Genomic DNA, 21,959 nt, shown 5'->3' on the forward strand with positions numbered 1-21,959 from the left:
GCTTGTAAGAAACCAAACCGTTTGTAAATCCGTCAAGATTTCAACGAGATAAGAGTATTTGTGTTCGTGCTGATCACTCATCTTACATCAGGTACCACAGAGCCCGCCAGAAAGCTTGCCTGTGACAAGATGGCCGCCGGGGATGACGATAGAGACTCCACCGTAAGATATCTAAGCCTTTATTGTGGATATCTATGGGCAGAACTGTCTAAATCGGTTCGCGAATCAGTTTTAATGATTTGTTCAGATTCCTTTACGCACTGAATCATCTGAAGCGGTTTCACACTCGTAATAAGAAGATTTAAGAACATCATGAGTGTTGGACGAAGTGGCCGTGTTCAGCTGTCATGAGCGCGAGCACATGTGAAGAGTTTTTAACTCTTTCTTCTCTGTGTCAATGTTTCCCTCGCAACAAACGGCGAGATTGAGGATGAAGAATTCTGATGCAACTCCATTTCCTGATCCTGTGACGATGAGCCATAGAATATAGGAGTGTGTAGGAAGACCAAACAAGACACTGAAGATCAACACAGAACTCTTGAGAACAGTCATTGGTGTGTTTTCATCTGCAGTGAGGTTGGTTGATTGGAACAACTCACATGTAGGGTACGGTGTACATTTTAGGACATCTTCAGACGTCACTGTAGTAGGGCTGCACGTTTTCAAGTTTTTCATTAACCGTTAACCGAGGCCCTTAGCGGTTAATACTCGGTTAACCATAGTGTGCGCGCCGCAACCCCGAGATACAGACACACGCGAAAGGGGTAGTTCATTTTTAACACCTTTAATAACTGGTTGGACCACATTTAAAACAAAATTAATTTATAGAAATAAAACGCAGTGGTAAGGACAGAGCAGTTATGTTGTGTTCATACCGAACGCGAATTTAATTATATGCGCGAGTGATTACATACAAAGTCAATGGAAAGACGCAAAGACGCATCATTCGCGCCGGGCGTTGCAAATGACGCGAATTGGGCGACGCGTTTGCCGCGAATGTCTTCCGCACAAGTTGAAAAATTTGAACTCGAGCGAATGTTCAAGCTAGACGCGATAGACGCGTAACGTTATTTGACGCTCTATTCGCGTTCGGTGTGAACACACAAGACCATAATGATGCCCGGGTGTTGGCTGTTGAGATGGTACAACAACGAGGTTGTACTTGAAGTATATCTAACCTTATATCTCATATTATATCTCATTGCAATACTTGCATTTTGCCCCGTCATTCTCGATTTTAAAGTGCTCCCACGCTGTGCTTTTCTTTGCCCGCTTCATATTAGAAAACTGGTCATGAGTCATGACTACTTCTTGTGGACATTACAAATGTATGGGAGCGCTCTGGCGGTCTCTGGTGGTGCAAAAATGTATTACAACTAAATTCAATGCACGCCATTGACGCCACTTAACCGAGCAAAATGTTTCACTCGGTTAAGCAATTTTTAACGGTTAATCGGTTAATCGGTTAACCATGGACACCCCTACACTGTAGTATGGTCTTCGTAAAAGCAGATCATATCTGTATATGTGTCTGCCTAAACAATATTTCAATGAGTACTATGTCTGGACAAGCAAACGTTAAAATCATTTTAAATCTTTACAAAACTAGATTCTCAACTGTTACATCACCTGTATAATTAAAATCAATGTAGTCTTATATCAAATTACTTTTTAAACATGCTTCTTTCTTCAAATTTTTAATGTAATGCCTTAACTTAAGAATTGTTAGCGTTTTTTAAACCTTGACAAGTTATTTTTTGTCATTCAGGTCCCATTTAATATAATGCAGACTCTAACTTTTAAACCAATTTGTATCTGATATAACTAAATGAAAATGTAACTGAAAACACGAGAATGAATATTACTAAATATTATAATCTTACTTTGTTTCCTGAGGTTCTGTTGGTACAGAACAAGCAAACGTTAAAGTCATTTTAAATCTTTACAAAACTAGATTCTCAACTGTTACATCACCTGTATAATTAAAATCAATGTAGTCTTATATCAAATTACTTTTTAAACATGCTTCTTTCTTCAAATTTTTTATGTAATGCCTTAACTTAAGAATTGTTAGCGTTTTTTAAACCATGACAAGTTATTTTTTGTCATTCAGGTCCCATTTAATATAATGCAGACTCTAACTTTTAAACCAATTTGTATCTGATATAACTAAATGAAAATGTAACTGAAAACACGAGAATGAATATTACTAAATATTATAATCTTACTTTGTTTCCTGAGGTTCTGTTGGTACACACACAATCCAATGGGAAGCATATAAATAAATTTACTAATAAAGTACTGTCTGTTAGGGAATTTCATTTAACAGCTCTCATATATATACACACACACACACACACACACACATTACTGCAGGGAGCCCTGATATGCAAATGTACAGAAAATGACCAAAAAATACATTTTCTGAATGTATATTTTTTTTTAATGAAAACTACTTTGATATTAAATGACATTTTAAAACACATTTCACTCCCTTGTGTAAAAAAGAAATTCACTTTCTATTTTCAACTGAAAATGAAAGGAAAAAAAACTATATTTGAATTTAAAAAACAAAAGGTATGAATTTTTTTTTTTTTACCTTCACAAGTCAAATTCCAGTAATTCTCAAGCAATCAGGTGTTGTTGATAAACTGCATACTGCATTTTAAACTTTTTAAATCAACTGCTAAGATATAAATAATGGAAATTTTACCATGAAATCTCAGTTTCCTGGAGCAATTGTAGAATATCCCAAGAGCATGCACGGTGTTTTCCAATAAAGTACTCTGCTGTTGTATAGCTCATATACACATACTGAATATTAAGGCATGACATGCAAATGTATCAAAAAGGACCAAAAGACACATGGTGCCATCTAAGAGCTGAAAGGATCACTAGTATGGAATTTATTGTCATTTCAACAATTTACAGCTTGTACAAAAAAATGATCCTCCAGAACGGAAGTGATGCATAAAAACAACACAGGACTACAAGACTTTCTAAAAAGTAAAAGAATTAAATAAGAGTTAAAATAATAATAGGAGGGTGGTGATGGCGCAGTGGATAAGACACATGCCTTTGAGAGACCCGGGTTCGAATCCACAGTGAGACACCAATGTGTCCCTGAGCAAGACACTTAACCCCTAGTTGCTCCAGAGGCGTGCGACCTCTGACATATATAGCAATTGTAAGTCGCTTTGGATAAAAGCATCAGCTAAATGAATAAATGTAAAGTACAAATAGAATATTAATGCTCAAAATGAATAAGAGTCCTAAATGCGGAATAACATAATGTTGAACCTTTTATTAATTAACACGATTTAAATGAATAAATGTCTTCTTGTTAAGGGAACAATATTAATATCATTAATAACAACAACAACAATAAAACTCATTATCATTATTCATCTAGAAAAATAATAATTTAATTTACATTTGAGAAGCTTCAGCTCAGACAAAGGCAGTTCCCTTTCGTAGTCACTCCGGGTTACGTCGGATGACGGAGAATGGGGGTTTCGCCAGAAAGCCTATCATCTTCGAGTATTAAAAAACGAGCCTATGGCAATGAAATGCCATGGGTCTGCGGAATTTGCATAATGTATCTCCACCCCACCGCGTGGGTATTTAAGGAGAGACACCTGCAACAAGCAGATCATGTTTTCGCTTTGGAACTCTCCGGTGTTGGTGTGACGGCGGTATCCAGCGAGTTTCACATTGCCTGCGAGCTGAGCAGTGGTCTGCCAGTCTGTGTGTTCTCCCTGGTCGCTTCAACATCCGCAGAGTTTTTCCTCTCACTAAAGAGCTGCACGCGGCACGTCTTTTTAAAGACGCGTCTTTCTAAAGACGATCTGCCCGTGTTTTTTTCTGAGTGTGGTATTCTGATAGATTCAGCTGATGGGCGCGAGCGCTGTTTTGAGTGTTTGGGCTTTGATCGCGCTCAGACAGCGCTCGTGGGTGTGTCACGTTCTCTCACTGGGAACGTGACCATCGCAATGTAACGGTCGAGACTCGATGAGCTCAATGAGTGAGAGTCCCCTCATCCACACCCCGATCTATTTTTCTCCACGTGGGATAATACTTCGGCTGGTGGCCAGGGTGACCTAAGACGGCAGGTTTGGAACTAAACCGACGAAAAATTCCTCGGTCCACACCCCGTCTTTCACATTGCAACCTGTGTGGTCCCAGGTGAGTTCGTCTCATTCGGTCCCCCGGCTGATGAAATCATGTATCACCGCATCACAAGGTGAGCTGGAGTCCTCTAGAGATGATGGCTCGTCTGTGCTGCCATCCTCGGATGTGCTAGCATAACGAGTTTGATCCAGAGTGCACAGCTATGCTTCCCGAGCTGCCGCGAGTATCGGGCTTGTGTGGAACCTTCTGCCATGTCCCGAGCACTTAAGGCTGTTGATTGGTTTTTGGGGGTGGCGAACCCAAATCCTTTCTACCCGGACGTGCATGAAGAGATCATGAGATCGTGGAAGTCTCCTTGACTTTTCGCGACTGCTCAGTGGCCTCTTCCGCCTTCTCTGCCCTTGTAGAGGCCGCGGCCTAGGGTGCACTGGGGTTCCCCCTGTGGAGTGTTCTGTGGCAACACTTATATGTCCCCACAGCGCCTCCACCTGGCGTGGCGACTCTTAAGCACCCCTCCAATGCCTTTAGGTTCTTGTCTACTCCGGTGGCGGGGACCTATAGAGCTGCGGGGCAGGCTGCCACCTCACTGCGTGTTATTGCCATCCTCCTGGGTGTTCAATGACATGCACGAGGGTAGGGCTGATTCAGGGCTCATCCTTGAGCTGCCTGCCGTCACCGACCTTGCTCTCCGAGCGAAGTAGGTGACCGCACGCTCCCTGAGTCAGGTGATGTCCACATAGGTGGTCAGACACCTCTGGCTAACCTGGTTGATGTGCGCGAGGCTGAGTGATTTCGTTTCCTCAACTCCCCCATATCCCAGGCTGGCCTCTTCGGCGGCGCGGTCGAGGACTCTGCCCAACAGTTCTCGGCCGCCCAGAAGTGGACTGTGGCTATTTTGTCTGACCCCGCGGCTTTGCTGCCTCCAGCTGCCGGCTCAGACGCCTCAGTCCGCTTGCTGCCGAATGCGCCCTCCTGCGACTTCCGCCCCCTCCCGCCCGGCCCCCAGCAGCACCGGGCCGCGCCGTGGAGGTGGTCGCAGGAAGGCGCCCCTGCCCGTACCGGTCCCGCAGCCCCGCCAAGGCCAGGCTTGCGGCGCTCCCGTTACGGCCAGCTCAGATGTGGGTTGCAGTTCTTCAGGGAGTGGTTGCAGGGCCACTCCTTCCCCCGGTGGAGGGCTGGGGGAGAATATTTTCTAAACCAAAGAGCTGCATCCCATCTCTGAGCCCTCAGAGGGCCGGACGACAGTGCGCAACGCTCCCGGGCCTTGCCGCTCTCGTCCCCCTCTGTCTCTGAGGGCGCGGATGACTGTGTGTGCCGTCTCCGGACCACACCACTCTCGTCCCCCTCTGTCGCCAGACCCCTGGCAGAGCAGACCCCCGTGGAATGCTGGTCCTTCCCTGGTCTCCTCTGTCAGGACGTGGAGCATGACCGTGCCCCCGCACCGGGCCGCTATGCCACCCACGCCTGGGCCGGTCACTCCGCTTCGCTGCCCCTCCGGGGGGACGTCTGTCGTTCGGATGTTTCCGCTGGTTCAGTTCTTGGGAGCTTGGTTAGAGCTTCCCTACCTGTCCCGCTGGGTCGCCCGAACTATCAGGCTCGGCTATGCGATCCAATTCGCACCGTCTCCTCCCCGCTTCAGGGGAGTCCGTTTACTTTGGTCGGTGGCAATGCCCCGATCATGAGAGCGGAGGTTGCCACCCTGCTGGCGAAGGGTGCAATCGAGACTGTCCCTCCAGCCGAAATGAGGTCAGGGTTTTACAGCCCGCACTTCATTGTCCCCAAGAAGACCGGTGGGTTACGGCCAATCCTGGATCTGCGCGTCTTGAGCCGCTCCCTTCACAGGCTGCCATTCAGGATGCTCACGACCAAACGCATTTTCGAATGCGTGCGGCCACAGGATTGGTTTGCAGCGATAGACCTGAAGGACGCCTACTTTCATGTCTCCATTTTACCTCGACACAGACCGTTTCTTCGGTTTGCTTTCGAGGGGCAGGCATACCAGTACGCAGTTCTCCCATTCGGGTTGGCTCTGTCTCCTCGCGTCTTTACGAAGGTTGTCGAGGCAGCCCTTGTTCCCCTGCGCGAACACGGGGTTCGCATCCTGAATTACTTCGACGACTGGCTAATATTAGCTCACTCTCGAGTCCAGGTTTGCGAACACAGAGACCTAGCGCTCCGGCACCTAGCCCGTCTGGGCCTTCGGGTCAACTGGGAGAAGAGCAAACTTTGCCCCGTGCAGAGGATCTCTTTTCTCGGTATGGAGATAGACTCGGTCGCCATGTCCGCGCAGCTTATGAGCGAGCGCGCACACTCACTGCTGACTTGTCTTCGACAGTTCGAGGGCAAGAGTGCGGTCCCACTGAAACTTTTTCAGAGGCTCCTGGGGCATATGGCATCCGCAGCCGCGGCAACACCACTCGGATTGCTTCATATGAGACCGCTTCAGCTGTGGCTTCGCGATCGGGTCCCGAGGTGGGCATGGCATCGCGGTACGCTCAGAGTTCCAATAACTCCGACCTGCCATCAGTCCTTCACCCCGTGGCGGAACCTCAGCTTTCTACGGGCTGGAGCACTAGTGTAAATTATAGTCATTGTAAATTAAAGTCATTAAGACGGAAGATCCCCCCCCCCCCCCACTTAAAAATTTGAGACTTTATACTTTTGTATTCAGAGTAATCTATTCAGACTGAATTTCTGAAAGCGCTTGAAGTGTGTCTTGGACTCCTGTTTAGTGACGTTAATAGAGATCTGCAAGAATGGTATTTATTCATGTGTATACCGTGGCATAAAGTATCCAAACTGCTAGAGGGAGCTCTCGCCAAGGTCTGCTCAAGAACGCGTAATATAGCAGTTAATGCAGAGACGAGCAGATAGATAATACACTGAATTGAGATGCTTCACTTGTTATTGACTTCATACTATTATATCTGTCTTGCAGGATTGCATACAAAAACCCTTATTAAATGTGTTGCACCAGAAACGACGCCTATTCCTCTCTACATGTGTAACACAGGCTATGAGTTTTCGGATTTAAAAAAAAATGTACTTTGCGTATTTACAAATTCCCATATTCTCTAATATCTATACATGGATCGCGGGAAAGGGGGGCGGCCAGGCCTTGGGCGCGGGTTAGCCTACTTTTGGTTAACATATGGAAAAAAAGAACTATGAACTAGTTCATTTTTTGGAACCGTGAACTTAGTTCAAAATTGTGAACTATGAACTGAACTAGATCACTTAAAAATTTGTGAACTGAACTTTGAACTACTTCATGTAGAAAGTGAACTTTCCCAACACTGAACGTGACAGTATAGACATTTATAATGTTGCAAAATCTTTCAATTTCAGATAAATGCTGTTCTTTTGAGCTTTCTATTCGTCATATCCTGAAAAAAAAATTGTACACAACTGTTTTCAATATTGATAAAAAAAATTTTTCTTGAGCATCAAATCATCATATTATGATTTCTGAAGGATCATGTGACACTGAAGACTGGAGTAATGATGCTGAAAATACAGCTTTGGCAACACAGAAATAAAATGCATTTTTAAATATATTCAAATTGAAAAGTTTTTTTTTTTTTTTTTTTTAATATTTCACAATACTACAGTTTTTGCTGTATTTTGGCCCAAATAAATGAAGGCTTGATGAGCAAAAGAGATTTATTTTAAAAATATCAAAAAATCTTGCCATCCAAAAACTTTTGACCGGTAGTGTACATAGCATTAATCTGCCATCAGTAGTTATACAGTCAATGAAGATGAGTTTGTTAATGCTCAAACTCTATGTGATCTCTGTATAATTGTTGTTTTATGTGTATGCACCATGAAAAGCCACATTTTGTATACTTTTCAGACCAATCCTGTGGAAAAACGCAGAGCTACCTCTCGGAAAATCCTGAGAATCTCATCAAGCATTATCAGGAGAGCATCTAAAGTCGATCAATAACCAAGTTGAGCTCCAAACCTAAATAAACAACTTGTATAATGGCAATTAAAATACCGGTAATTTAACAAAATTAGATGTAAGAGGCTGTAAGAGATTTATTTCATTTTAAAGTGTAAAGGTACATTTCTTTCTCATTCTGTTTCAATTCAATGTATTTTCAATGCAATGTATTTTTTGCAACAATCTGAACAATAACAAGTGATGTTGCAAGTAAATGCAGATTTGCTGTTTTAAGGATACTCATGAGAACGAAGAGGAACTGGAACATCTCACATTGAGGATCATCACGAAAGGTGGCTCAGCAGGTGATCCTTTACAGACTGGGGTAACGCTGGAAGGCAAAGAGGTGATGAGTCACGAACGCCGTGCTAAGTGAGCTGGTCGATAGGAATCACGTTTGCGAAACGAATTACATGGAAATGCATGAATTATATCTGTTTATTAAAATAGTTTCTTACGGAAACAACAGACCATATGAGATTCCAAGTCACAGTTCATCTCACTCAGCACGGCGTTCGTGGCTCGACTAGTCGAGACTGTAACATCCTTTACTTAAAAATATATGTAACGTGATGCATATATTTTTAAGTAAAGAATGTTGCGTGAACTCAAATAATGATTTCCATTACACGAGAGTAGATGTTAAAACTTCATGCTGATTTGTACTCGGCTTTCGCCAAGATAAGCACAAACTAAGACGTAGCTTTACAGTAAACTATGCTTCTCCGTCCATTTACGCTTCTTTCCATATGGTGGTGTGACTCCCCTTCTGTCCGGCGTTAACGGCTGCAGTGTACTTGGCGCGTCAGCACATGCGACGGCTGCAACTACAGTGTGGTCTACAGTGGACCAGCACGACAACCGTCTGGATTGAGCCGAGTAGGGGACATCTCTAGGGTCTTCAAGTGGGCACCTTCTGTCCTCAGTGTTTCGTCGACTAGCCCACGACACCTCAAGAGGGCTCGACAGTGACTCTGGCGTCCCAGAGTCGCCCCCCTCCGTCCCCTACTCAACTCAGTCCAGCTTACTGACCTCTACATCCCTCCTGCTGCTGAGACCTAACCACAATCTCTCCGCAACCCAACCATACGCGCCAACCCGTTTGACTAAGGCTGTCGAGCCCCACTGGTGCGTTAAAGCAGTTTCAGTTGCAACGGTTCCGTATGGCATACCACCTACCGCAAAACACAAAATCTGCGCAGTTAATCTATCGATGCATCATGGCGCCCTCCGTGGCAGACGTGTTTGCTCACTCCGCTCTTGAATGCCGGTTTTTCTTTTATCTTTGTTTGTTTCTTGCTTCTTTTGTAGTGCATAAATGTCATACACTGCTAACATATAACAGACAGGCATTACTGGACATTGCCAATTCAGCTAACCATTTTAAATTTACCGGTTTTATACCACTGGAGCTACAACTCAGTACTCGATCCCGAAACCACCGCCACCACTCCCAGGTGGGCCTCGAAGCACCGGGTTTGAGCGAGGAGGCTGATCCAAGGAGAGCGCTCCGGAGACGGCGACGCAAGCGAGGCAAGAGGGGAGGGCTCCATGCTAGGCTAAAAGCCCGCGCTAGCCGGCCACCATTACCCAGCCTTTTGTTAGCTAACGTGCGGTCTTTAGAAAACAAACTAGACGAGTTGAGAGCAAGGATCACATCACAACGGGAGGTAAGGGAATGTTGTGCTCTCATTTTTACAGAGACCTGGCTCTCAGAGAAAGTCCCGGAATCCTCTGTTCAGCTACTGACTCACTCTGTGCACCGGGGAGACCGGACAGCAGCCTCCGGCAAGACGAAAGGGGGAGGTGTGTGTGTATTCATTAATAACTTGTGGCAAGCTTTATGATGTTTTTAGCGCATTGGAGACTGCTCACCCCGATGCTGTTTTTATTGCCGCTGGCGATTTTAATCAGTGCAATCTACGGACTGTGCTTACTAAATACTATCAGCATGTGAACATTCCCACTCGCGATAAAAACACACTAGACAATGTTTACAGTAACATACGTGGTGCATATAGGGCTGCCCCCCGCCCCCATTTTGGACTTTCAGACCACATTTCCTTGTTTTTGTACCCGGTTTATAGACAAAGACTCAAACAAACAAATCCTGTCATTAAACAGGTTAAGCATTGGACCCCGCAGATTGAGGTAATTTTGCAGGACTGCTTTGCTCTGACAGACTGGGATGTGTTCAAAGTTGCAGCCACTCAGGAGGACTTTTCTGTCAACATTCAGGACTATACTGAATATGTGACAAGCTATATTAGCACTTGTGTTGATAACATCATACCCACCACAAAAGTCAGGAAGTTCCCCAATCAGAAGCCCTGGATAAAAAGTCAGGTACGCTGCATGCTGCGTGCTCGATCTTATGCATTTGCATCTGGCAACGAGACAGAGTATAAAGCCGCAAAGTATGGACTGAGAAGAGCCATAATAGCGGCTAAGGGACAGTATAGAGAGAAGCTGGACAGTTTCTACTCTACTGCTGATGCCGGGCGGATGTGGCAGGGCCTGCAGCACATCACAGACTTCAGGACCATCACGAGCGCTATCAGCTCCTCGGACAGCCTACCGGATGACTTAAACACTTTTTTTGCTCGCTTTGAGATCCCCAGCGCCAATAAAGAGAGGAGTCATTCACACATTTGGACCACTCAGTCATTCTCCCCCCCTTTAACTGTCTCATCAGTTGTGGTACATAAAGCACTGAGGAGGATTAACCCCCGCAAGGCAGCAGGGCCAGACAATATTCCTGGGCGGGCTCTCAAAGCTTGTGCTACTGAGCTGACTGATGTATTTACATCTATCTTTAACCTTTCCCTCAGTCAGAGCACCGTTCCAACTTGCTTTAAAACCACAACTATTGTCCCCCTTCCCAAGAAGAGCCCGCCGACCTGCCTGAGTGACTATAGACCGGTAGCACTCACTTCAATCATTATGAAGTGCTTTGAGAGAGTGGTGCTGGCCCACATTCAGAGCAGTATGCTGGACAGACTGGACCCCCTGCAGTATGCGTACCGTTCCAACAGGTCCACCTCGGATGCCATTGCTGATGCTCTCCATATTTCCCTCTCTCATTTGGAAGATAAGGACACATATCTTAGGATGCTATTTATTGATTATAGCTCCGCTTTCAATACGGTCATTCCGCATAAACTCACTTATAAAATGTTTGAACTTGGATTACACCCCACACTTTGTGACTGGCTTCTAGATTTCCTGACAGGCAGACCGCAGTCTGTCCGGATTGGAAATAGGACTTCAGCCACTATCACAACAAATATTGGCACCCCACAGGGGTGTGTTCTCAGTCCTATTCTTTACACACTATTCACACATGACTGTGTCGCCTCCCATAAGGACAACATCATCTTGAAGTTCGCTGATGACACCGTAGTGTTGGGACGTATCACTGGCGGGGATGAAGCAGCCTACAGGAGGGAGGTGGCCAGTCTTGTAACATGGAGTGAGAATAACGACCTTACCCTCAACTCGGACAAGACAAAGGAGATGATAGTGGATATGAGGAAAAAGAAGAGCACTCATCAGCCACTGTTTATCCAAGAGCTTGAAGTAGAGAGGGTAAGTAGTTTTAAGTATCTGGGGGTCCACATCAGCAAGGACCTCACCTGGACACTCAATACCACCCAGCTGGTCAAGAAGGGACAACAGCGGCTGTTCTTCCTTAGGAGACTGAGGAAGTTTGGCATGTCGACTAAGATCCTCCATAACTTTTACAGCTGTGTTGTGGAGAGCGTCTTGACAAGCTGTATTACCGTGTGGTATGGAAACACTACTGTGAGGGACCGCAAATGTCTGCAGAGAATTGTGAAGACTGCAGAGAAGATCATCAAGACTCCGCTGCCTTCTCTGCAGGCCATTTACCATCGCAGAGTACACAGGAGAGCTGCCTCTATCATTAAAGATCCTACCCACCCCCAGCATGGACTGTTCATACTTCTACCCTCGGGACGGAGGTATAGAAGTGTGAAATGTAGGACTTCCAGACTTAAGAACTCGTTCTACCCCTCAGCTATCAGACTTTTAAACAGATAGCCAGTGGACATAGATTAGTCTCATCTCATAGTAGAATTTTGGACAAATTGTTGCATCATTGCACATCTGTAAATATTGTTGCTATTTATCAAGGAGAGGCACTTAAACTGCACTTTAAAGTATTATTGTATTGCACAATCAGTATTGCACATTTACATACATAGATATACTATATTTTAAATGTTAATCCTTAAGTCTAATTCTTATCCTATAGTATTTTTTATTTATTTTGTGTGTGTGTGTGTGTGTGTTTGTTCTTTTATAAGTACTTTGCACTAGTCCTGGCATTCATTGTGGACAGCAAAGAAAGAATTTCATTGTACAGGGAAAACTTGTTTTTCCTCACTGTGCATATGACAATAAACGCTTTGACTTGACTTAATGTTTATTTAGCCTGCCTCTGCCATCCTGCACCCAGCCCTGATGGCTCCCAGCATGCATTGCGGCATGAAGCATGTCACCGTTGTTGAGATTCATATGCTGATTCTCAAAGTCTGTGCGTTTCTAAATGCTTTCTTGCCACAGTATCGGTACTATATTAAAAGTCTTCAATGACCTAGCACACTTTTGACCAGTGATAAATCTTGAAATAAGAAACCTGTGAATTACGCTCCATGATGATGTCACATCAGTAAATCATCAACAGATTAACCTCATATTTACAGTTACAGCAGCCAGATTTAAACATTAAAACGTAAAGGATCAAGTATGGAAGTAAAATAATGTCAAATGTTTTTGAAATAAAAAGCCTGTTGAATTGCACTACTTGAAAAAAATAGGCATTGCATTAGCCATGCTTGCATTTTTATGCATTGTATTTTTAGGGCTTGCATTTTTATGGGCTGAAATTTAGCATGGTTGAATATTTAAGCTGTGAATATTTCAATTAAAAACATTTCAAACACATTTTCATTATTAAAAATTCAATAATCCATATTCACCATTCATATTTCATTTCCAACATATTCAAACTGTTTAAAAATACAACCAATAATATTCAACAGACAATTTTCGGTCCATTTTATTTCGCTTGAAATTCGCTTCCACAAATTCAGTGGTTCAAATTCGACAGTAAATTCAACATTGACGTCCAGGAACTGCAGGAAAAGCAGAAGATTGCCGAGCATAATCTCCATCTGCTGTTAGTCGACCTCACCAGCAGGGGGTGCAAAAGCGCTTGTTGTTGACGAAGACATTCATTCATAAAATGGAAATGATTATCTGTGACAGTATATGCGGAAAAGATGATAAACACACAAAAGCTGTGTTTATGTTTCATTCAATAACTTCATTGTTACTTTCCCTGTGTATTCTACATGTCATCAGCTTTCTCTACCATGAACGGGATTATAATCGGTTTCCCTCAATACCTCATACTCAAGGATTCCCTTTCCGTTGGGACAAAACGCTTAACACATACAGTGATATGAAAGACCAATCTTGCACCTTATTGGGGATGTAGGCTGTAGGCTACTATAGGCTACAGGCAAGAAGATGGACTCAGATAATAAACTTTACGCGCAAAGTTTCATGCTGAGCGTTTCGTGATATACTGGCATAAAATCAACACTTGATCAATTAATACTAACACTTTCTATTCTATTCTATTCTCTCTCTCTCTCTCTCTCTCTATATATATATATATATATATATAAAGTCCTAAAATGCCTACGTGTATTGCATTAGCTTAAACTGGGATCATAGCACTTGCATATTGTTGTCCTCCTATTGTTAGTTTAACTGTAATCGCTTTGGATAAAAGCGTCTGCTAAATGACTAAATGTAAAATTGGCTTGACATTGGACATTCGCACATTTAGGGACCGTCTCTAAAGTTGCATACAACATTGGCAAGTACGTTTCTAACTTCAATCGCAAACTTACATTTAATTGAATAAATATCAAAAATCCAAAGGGTGCGCATTATGCCTGACACTACATGAACACTTACAGTTGGTTTTATGACTGTAAGTCGTTCTATTCAAATGCTATTGAAGTTAGAAACGTGTATACCAAAGTCGTATACACTTTAGAGACAAGCCATCAAGCCAACTTAATGCCAGTCTATCACTGGGAAACGCTTAGCTGTGCGCGTTATTCTGAGTCCTTCTGCTTGCCTGTGAGTTTGGACTTTTACATCACTAGTCCATTAAGATACGTTAAGCGTATATGTCCAGCAGGGGAATCCTGAAGTATTGAGGGAAACCCTAATAGCCTGCATGCAGCACATCGCCACAATATAAAGTTAAGGCAACTAAACAACCAAGAGAAATATATGTCAACCTCAAAAATGTAACATTGGATCTGTATATCCGCATCGGGAAATAAAATTATGATCTCGTTCACGGTAGAGAAATATGCATGTAGGCTACACAGGAAAAGTAACCGTGAAGGCACCGAATTTAACAAAAACAGCCGTCATAATAATCACAAATAAACTTACATTGCTGTAAATGAGTTTAATGAATGAATGACTTGCTCTAATTTTGCTGGTCTTCGTCAACAACAAGCGCTTTTGCACCCCCTGCTGGTGAGGTCGACTAACAGCAGATGGAGATTATGCTCGACAATCTTCTGCTTTTCCTGCAGTTCCTGGGCGTCAATGTTGAATTTACTGTCGAATTTGAACCACTGAATTTGTGGAAGCGAATTTGCAAAGCGAAATAAAATGGACCGAAAATTGCCTGTTGAATATTATTGGTTGTATTTTTAAACAGTTTGAATATTTTGGAAATGAAATATGAATGGTGAATATGGATTATTTAATTTTTAATAATGAAAATGTGTTTGAAATGTTTTTAATTGAAATATTCACAGCTTAAATATTCAACCATGTTGAATTTCAGCCCATAAAAATGCAAGCCCTAAAAATACAATGCATAAAAATGCAAGCATGGTTAATGCAATGCCTATTTTTTTTCAAGTAGTGCAATTTAACAGGCTTTTTATTTCAAAAACATTTGATATTATTTTACTTCCATAATCAAGAGCCCAACTAAAGCAAACAGAAACTCACTGCAGTGATCTATGGCAACACCTGGTGTGGAAACATGAGTGTCATAGATGATTTGCTTTTATTTGAAAAACATACAAATTGCTACTAATACATAAACAGAAATGACTTGAGCAGAAATGACTTACTGACCAGGAAAAAAGATACAATTGATTGAACACACTCACTGTAAAAAAAAAAAATGTCTAACCTCCCCAACTCAAAATGTTCTGGTCACATCGAAATTTTTCCATTGGCCCAAGTGAAATTTTGTAAATTTAATTTGATCAATTTGCAGAATTTCACTTGGGCCAATTGAAAAATTTAGATGTGACCAGTCACTAGAACTTTTTGAGTTGGAAGGTTACACATTTTTTACAGTGCACTTTTTGTTATCCCATAACGGAACCATCAAAATATGAGTAAAATATTGTATATATTTAAAATATTAAAAGTGCACAACGTGACACAAATGAGAGGTGTTAGGGATATTCCCAACTCGCCGGAGAAAAAGAAAAGCAGGTACAAAACCACCCAACACAAAACAATACAAGCTAAACAGGCTTAACACTGGAGTTTCTTGCTGTAGCAGAATATAGAAGAATCCTCTCATAATAAAAGGCACAGATACAATTAGCATAGGGACGGTCAGTATTAGAATGAGATAAAACGCTCTTCTCTTCATGTGGTTTTCCTCCTCTCTCTCTCTCCCTCTCTCTCCTGGTCCTGACTGCTTCAGAGCTCTGAGAACAGCCACAAGACAAAACACCTGGATGGAGAGGAAGAGGAGGAATTGCAGGAGTGAAAACCACATAAAAATGAAATGATGTGACAAAATGAATATGCAGAGCACAGAGGATCCAAGACCCGTTATCCAGGCCACAGTGCAGCAGATCACTCTATATCTGAGAGGTTTGTACTTCAGAAAGGTTACAGGATGAACCACTGCCAGGTAACGCTCAACACAGATCAGACACTGAAACAGAGGACGGATGGTGATGATGTTTCCTGATAGAAACCTCGCTAGAATCAAGACTAAGAGCACTTGGGTTTGGAGGACTGGGATAATTCTCAGCAGAGAGATCAAAGAATACAGAGAGATAAAGACCTCACAAATAGAGAGATTGAGGTTGAAGAACTCTGATGCAACTCCATTTCCTGTTCCTGTGATGATGAGCCATATAATATAGGAGTGTGTAGGAAGACCAAACAGGAGACTAAGGCTAAACAAACTAATCTTGAAAAAGTCCAATGGTTCGCTTTCATGTTCTGTAAGGTTGGTTGATGGGAACACCTTGCATGTGGGATCCTCAGAAGAGCAGTTCATCGCTGTAGGCTACTTCTCAATTTCAGTTAATATCTGTGTGAAAAAGATCAAGTTAACATGACTTAAATCTTAGCAGAATCGAAAGTAAATTAAGTAAATGTCGTTGCTATGCATGTTGCTACATTGTAAAAGAAAATGTAACAAAAAAAAGGTTAAAATAAATAAAATACAGGTACAAAATTATGTTACAAGAAAACACTATTTCAGTCTTTTTACTTCAAAATTTTACCTTTAATTCAATGTGTTACTTGCCATTTTTTTGTAATTATTTTTGCAATTAACTAGCAATTCCTGAGTGAAATTTGTTTCAAAGTAAATCCCCCGCCCCCCACCCTTCTCTTTATGGGTTTTCACCCCAGATATGTTATTGTTCAATTACTTAAATCACTAATTGCACACCTAAATGATGAATGACAAGTCACACACTAAAATTCAATACATAGTTTGAGGGGTTTGTTATAATCATGACTATTTTGTTTGGCTTAGCAAAACAAGACATTTTGCATTACATTATACATTTTACAATATATATTTTCACCTGTGTAAATGAAAGTAAATTACTTAGAACATGTTTCGCCGCCTTACATTGCATCATCTTGTAGCTTTACATAAAATTCAACTTAAAGTGATAACAGATTTTTTTTTCTTTTTTTTTTTTTTCTAAAACTGTAATAAAATTATAAGAGGACATTATTACCTTGAGAAGTAATTCTCAAGCAACCGGGTCCCATTTAGTAAAATCACAGACAGCATGTAATTTTTAACAATTTTTTTTAACTTATCACCAAGATTAACTACAGTAAATGAATATATTAAGGAGAAAACTATTTCCTGAGGAGCAAATTGAAAATATTCCAAAAGGAAGCACGGTATTCCTCAGTAAAGGACTTGCTCTGCTGTTGCATCTTTCAAACACACTATATACACACTTTACATACTGAATAGTGCCAAGGAGGCTGAACGAATTAGCAGCTACTCTCAGTGGGGGGCTGGGACACTTTGGAAAGAGGCAGGGAACAGGCAAACCACGGTCAGATGGTTGGAGAGTTGAATCGGGTTGGAAGGAGGAGGACACAGACAGAGTTCAGCCAAATTCACCTCAAAGGGTGTATTTATTAAATTGTCTTTTATCTTGTCTTCTTGGCTGGTATATGGGCGTATGGGTATGTGGGTGTGTGCTGTAACAAGAACAAAGAAACAATCAGCACACAACCAGCAATAACAGTTTAAATCAAACTCACCAAATCCAACTTTGGTAATTTGGCCCTAAAAGCCATCCACAATTACTGCTCATATTGCCATCAACAGAATATCAATATAAATAATCATAATATATCATATAATAATATATAATATAATTATATAACACAATTGTGTTATAGTAACACATTGAAGATAAAGAACAAACATGTACAAACATGACAAGGCATGGAGAATAATTAATTAGCTACCATAGCAGTGGGTTTACAACATCAGTCAATGTAAGGAATCAGAATAAACATTTACGTCTTCAATTACTTTCTACTTCCGGTTTATGCTACTTCCGGTGGCATAGTACACGCGATACCGCTGTTTAGTAAACAAACACTCGCAGCCAACTCAATTGCACGCTAACGGCCCACAATGGATAGCAAAGGCAGCTGAGAGCATTAGGGGTTGGTGTGGCAAACGTAATACCACCGCAACCACCACCAAGTCAAACATTTGCAAGTGGAGAAAGGGAAGTAAACTCACGTTTGGAAGACGCACACAGGATTAATCACGGGCTAGCAGGAGATCAGGAGATGCGAGTTCGGTCAGGTCACACCTGGGTGCAAACAGGAGCACTGCTTGACCAGGTAAGTTATATCCCCTGCCTAATAATTAGTGACAGGTGTGTCTCCTGTGCAACACGTGAGGGAGTCGCAGCTGCAGGCAATTCGGGCCAATCATGGGGGATAGAGCGGGCGAGTGAGGCTTTTGTACAGCCGCCCCGGAATTTGTCACAAATTCCATACCGTAGAAAGAATCACGAGCTTCTGCCTCCCTCCTCCTCATCCTCATCTTTCAACTCGGGTAAGGGGATGAGCCTCGCAACCGGTCTTATGTACCTCTTCTCACCGACCCTCACCTCCACTGTCCGGACTCTCCCGTCCACTCCGGAGATGACTTGGGTGATCCGTCCCACTGGCCAGAGAGCCCGAGGGAATTGAGGATCGACTATCAGGACGGGCTGTCCAACGGTCATGTTGCTGGTATCCCTCCTCCATTTCCCTCGCGGCTGCAAGGTGGGCAAGTAATCTCGGATGAATCTCGACCAGAAGTGGTCAGCAAGAAGTTGACTGTGACGCCACCGGCGTGTCCCGACAAAGCTGGTTGATGCAAAGGTCGCTTGCGGAAGTGAGGAGTCACGACGGCCCATGAGGAGCAGATTGGGGGTGATCGGATCAGGATCTGAAGGGTCGGCTGAGATGTATCCTAGAGGCTTCGCATTCAAGATACCCTCCACCTCTATAAGTACGGTACGGAGAACGGTTTCCAGAATGGGCTGACTGCCAAGGACCACTTGGAGGGAAGTTTTGACCGATTTGATCTCCCTCTCCCATACACCACCAAAATGAGGTGCATGGGGAGGATTGAAGCGGAAGGTGATCTGCTGCTCAGCCAGTTGTTGTCTCAGATTGGGCTCCATAGCTTCAAACGATTTGCGGAGTAACACATCACCTCCCCTGAAGTTGGTTCCTCGGTCAGCCAAGATTTCGAATGGCTTCCCTCTTCGAGATATAAAACGTCGGAGGGCCATAAGGAATGCATCTGTATCCATACTCTCAAGTATATCCAAATGTATACATCGGGTAGTAAGGCACTTGAAGAGTATTCCCCAGCGTTTTTCACACCGGCGGCCCACTTTGACCTGGAATGGTCCAAAGCAGTCGACCCCCGTTGACCAGAAGGGAGGCTTGAACAGGTGAAGACGGGCAGTTGGTAAGTCCGCCATTCTTGGAATGTCTGGCTTGGCTTTCCACTTGCGGCACTCCGGACAGATGTTCTGGTGTCGCTTAATGGCACTCCGGCCCCTCAACACCCAATACTTCCGCCGTATCTCACCATGAACTCGCTCTGGTCCAGGGTGCAGAAGCTGCTCATCATAGCTCTTTATAATGAGTCTGGAAAGGGGATGATCACCGTCAAGGACAATCGGATGTAGGACATCAGGTTCCAACTCCGCCCGGCGCAGTCTTCCGCCTACCCGGATCACGTTCAATGCAGGGTCTAGCTCAGGGGAGAGGGAGACGAGTCGGCTATTCCTTGGTAAATCTCTATCCTTGAGTAGAGCTTGAAGCTCTTCTGGGAAACTCTCCGCCTGAGCTCTCTGGATTAGCAGTGTTTCCGCTGCAAGGTGAGAAGCAGCAGTAGCCGCCCCATCAGAGGCCATCTTGGATACTGCTGCGATCAGCTCTCCTAACCTGCTGTATTGTGAAACATCAGGCAGCGGAAAGGCAGATGTCTTGTGAGTCAGGTAACAGGCAACAGACTTCCTGAGCTCATCCGTCTCACTCTCGGGCAGTGGAATGGATAACGGAGGGAAGACCGGCCACTGACTTTCAGGTTTCCACAAGAACGATGGTCCCTCATTCCATCTTTGACGTTGTGCTAGCTCTTGCAGTGTCTTTCCTCTGGTAATGTCGTCCGCAGGATTGCTCTGGCTATCCACATACCTCCAGCTGTTTACATCAGTGAGGTCTTGTATCTCAGCAATGCGTGTCCCTACAAAGACCTTATACCTGCAGGACTCTGACTTCAGCCAGGAGAGCACGGTGGTAGAGTCACTCCGGTAAACCACCTTGCGGATGGGCAAGGTAAGTTCAGTTTGCACGGTGGATGAGAGCTGGGCTCCGAGGAGGGCAGCACAGAGCTCAAGGCGGGGCACCGAGATCTGTCTCCTTGGTGCCACTCTCGACTTGGCCAAGACAAAGCAAACCTGAACCTCACCATCTGCAGGCTGTGCTCTGAGGTAAGCTACTGCCCCATAGACCCTCTCAGATGCATCACAACAGACGTGGAGATCCCATTCTGTTGCAGGGGAATCAACTGATGCAGGCACATAACACCGGGGCATCTGCACTCGATGAAGATCCACCAATTCACGCTCCCACTCAAGCCACCGATCCATCAGCTCAGCTGGGCGAATAGGATCATCCCAATCCTGCTTGGTCTTCCATAGGTCCTGAACAATCACCTTGGCCCTCGTCGTGTAAGGCAATATGTAACCTAACGGGTCATACTGACTGGCTAAGGTGCGGTAGACCACCCTCAAGGTGGGCGAAGCCGAGGTCAGTCCTGCCCTGTGTTTGTATCCGAGGGTGTCTGGGATACAAGCCCAACGGAGACCCAGGGCTGGCTCTTGAGGGCCCAAACCCATCTCGGAAAGCCACAGCTCGGTGCTGGTTGACCTTGGTTCTGGAGGGAGATGTTTTACCACCTCTACAGTGTTGCTCACCCACTGCCTGATCTCAAATCCGCCTTTAGCAAGTTGGATACGCAGTTTCTCAAGCAAGGTCTTGGCTGCTACGGAAGAAGGCAGGCTCTGGAGGCAGTTATCGACGTAGAACGAGTTCTCCACCGAATCCACTACCTCTTGGTCACTATCATCACAACGCCTGGTGTGATGCTGCAGCGCATAGATCGCACAGCATGGGCTGCAAGCGGCACCGAAGGGAAGCACTTGCCATTCATAGGTGGTTGGCTCCCTCTCTCTTTCTAGATTCCTCCAAAGAAAGCGAAGGAGAGCCTGGTCCTGTGGCAGCAGACGGACCTGATGGAACATGGCACGGATATCTCCGCTGATGGCTACTGAATGCTGTCTGAATCGGAGCAACACTCCCAAGAGGGATGGACCCAAGGTACGTCCCGGAAGCAAGTTTTCATTCAGACATTGGCCCCTGAACGTGAATGAACAATTGAAGACTAACCTGTGCTTTCCACTAGCCTGCTTGATAACATGATGAGGTAAGTACCACGACTTAATAGGTTGACTCTCACCCACATCCTCCACGATGGTCACATAACCAGCATCAAAAAGCTTCTGGATCTCATTGTGGTGTATGTTGGCGAGTTCAGGATCCCTGTCCAGTAGTCTTTCCGTTCCCCGCAACAAGGGCATGATGGAATACTTTGAGATCGAAAGCAAAGGGCAATTCGGGGCACGCAGCAAGGGTGTGGCATATCGTTGAATGCCATCAACGGTCACAGGGACACTCTTGGTCCGTAACAGCTCCAATGCATACTCATCATGCTTCGAGCGAGTCACATCCTTGATGCTTCGGTGGGGATAAGCGTCCAGCTTCCACAACAACTCGACATTCCTAAGGAGCTCCGCAGTGGCACAAGGCAACGGATTGGCGGTAGAGGTCATAAAGAGGCAGGACTCGAGGTGCACATTTGGGCGAGAGGTCACACTAACAGGTCCCTGCATGGCCCAGCCTAATGCTGTATGAACTGCCACTGGTCCACCCTTCG

This window comes from Rhinichthys klamathensis, unplaced genomic scaffold (genome assembly GCF_029890125.1).
Source record: "Rhinichthys klamathensis goyatoka isolate OS25496 unplaced genomic scaffold, OSU_Roscu_1.1 h1tg000150l_1, whole genome shotgun sequence".
NCBI classification, from domain to species: domain Eukaryota; kingdom Metazoa; phylum Chordata; class Actinopteri; order Cypriniformes; family Leuciscidae; genus Rhinichthys; species Rhinichthys klamathensis.